A 2,476-nucleotide genomic window follows, 5' to 3' on the forward strand; every position below is an offset into this window, starting at 1 on the left:
AAAAAAAACAAAAAACAAAAAACAAAAACAAAAAGACAACTAAAACCTTAAAGAGACTAAAAGCTGGTGCTGTTGCCAAACCCACAGTTAGCCAATCCCAAGCCCAATCTGTCCTTTACCTGTTTTTTGTCAGATAAAGTACATTTTGTCAAATAAAGCATAATATTTGTTTTGAATATGTTTATTATTTTTTTCATGCTTGTGTGTGGAATGCTCATTTGTGGGTGCACAGTCATGTATTTGCATGCATGTGGACACATGCATAAGTGCACATGTGTTTGTGCACATGAGTTCAGGGGCCAGAAGTTGACCTTGGGTGTCTTCCTGGATCACTCTTCCCCTTCTTTGTGGAAGTAGGATCTTTCAGTGGACCCAGACCTTGCCAATTCAGGTCAGACTAGCCACTCACCTTGCTCAGAGGATCTCCTGTCTTTGTCTCATGTCTGCCTGTCTGTTTATATGTGAGTCCTGGAAGTGTGAGCACAGATATTGTGAGTCCTGGGACTGTGAGAATGGGAATTGTGGGTACAGGATTGTGAGCACGGGGATTGTAAGCTCTGGTGCCCATGCTTGTACAGCAGCCAGCTGACCCCTTGAGCCTCCTCCTCAGCTACACAACCATTTGGAAAAAGCTCAAGATGAATAACATTATATAGCATGTTATATAAAATAATGTGAAATTTCAATTCCTGTACCCATAAAGGTTTTTTTTTGGGGGGGGGGACAGACACACAGAATAATTTCTGTATTGTCTAGGGATATATATTGTTGTAGTAGCAGAGCTGGGTAACCATGACAGAGATCATATGGCCTACAAGCCTAAAATACATGCTGCCAGACCTCATGTTAGAAAACACTAAGATTCTAAGTATTCCTGACAGCCTCTCACTATTCAACATGCAGTAAAAGAAACCTAGGGAGTGAGAAATGGAAAGACCAGAAGTATGACCAGTGCCCCCAGAGATGTGTGACTTGGAAATCTGGCCCCTGAATTCTGAGACTATGGTCTTTATACCTTGCCCCAAGCTCATCTCTGTATCCTCCCGTTGGGCTCACACCCAGTTCCAGAGCACATGTATAGAGCCCTCAATGGAGACAAGGCCTTTCTTTTGGCTAAATAATTCCATCAGTTCCAGCCATCTGTGGCATGTTGACACAGCAACTTACTTTCCCTGAGCCAGTTTGGATATTCCTCTACACCTTCTTTCCCCCCACAGACAAGAACAATGAGAACCCCTCCTCCCTTGCATTGGCACTACTTCCTCTGCTGTTCAATTTGTCAACTTGTTGCCTCCTCTTTCCTGGTTCTTCTGACATAGATGTTAGGCTAATTAGAAAGGGGAATCCCACAAAGTAGCCACAGCAGTGTGTGTGTGTGTGTGTGTGTGTGTGTGTGTGTGTGTGTGTGTGTGTGTGTGTCTGTGTCTGTGTGTGTGTATGTGTGTGTCTGTGTACGAGTGTATGTGTTGGAGACGGGGACATGTTGGCATGTTTCATCTGTGTGAACAGGCTTAGATCTGACAGGGTCAACACAACTCATCTGACTAGATTCTACCAGCCCCGGAGTGAGCCAGGCAGCTGCTCTGTTGTTAGAGACAGACAGACCCCAACCCCTGGTCCAAGTTGCAGAAAAAGAGGTGGTAGTGTGGCTTCTGAACGTTTTAAGGGAAGGAAGGAAAACATAGTGTGTAGGTGTTCAGGCACCAGAGACAACATGAGGCAGCGGGGAACAAGACAAAAATGAACTCTAAGAAAGAAGAAAAGCAAATGAAATGGTCCAAGGAGACTATAGCTGAGTTGTTCAGCCAAGGGCCCCAAAGACCAGTTTACAGCATAATGTTGATGTCACATTGGTTTACATGCTCACCTCTAACCCCCCAAAAAATGACTTTCAAAAATTTCAGTAAGGTCACCTGGCGGGGTGGGGGGAGCGTCTAAGAAGCTTGTAAATTTCAAACAGCAGAACCTGCATGTTTAGTATTGTTTCCACTTGCCAGGGTGCGGCCCTGAGAAAGTCGTGATCTTTTCTTTGCACATGAGTGCCATTTGTAAAATGAGGGTTAGACAAGGTGACTGATTTCTTCAAAGTATGGTTCCAATATTCCCTGGGGAGAGCTTAAGATGAGAAAGCTGGCTTTGCATGGAGGCAGCTAGCTTCCATACGTATGTTTCCCTGGAGCGAGGATGACAGCAGCTTCCAAAATCCTCATCCAACAAGAGAATGAGATGTTCCTGAACCTCAGTGGCCTGCATCCCACAGAGATGCTACTGTAATAACATCTGCAGACTCTCAGCTGGGGGAGAGTGTCTGCTTCAGCTGCTTTGGAGCCAGGAGTAGGGGAGCTGGCCAGCCCCACAGTCTTGCTGCTTTTAGTGCATCTGAGCCCATGTTTCTGCAACATGTGTCCACTCCACACTTGCCAATTTTCTTGCCTTTCAGCACATGGTCTTGATCCTGAGCTGTTTCATATCCCAG

Source organism: Mastomys coucha, unplaced genomic scaffold, assembly GCF_008632895.1.
Source record: "Mastomys coucha isolate ucsf_1 unplaced genomic scaffold, UCSF_Mcou_1 pScaffold13, whole genome shotgun sequence".
NCBI classification, from domain to species: domain Eukaryota; kingdom Metazoa; phylum Chordata; class Mammalia; order Rodentia; family Muridae; genus Mastomys; species Mastomys coucha.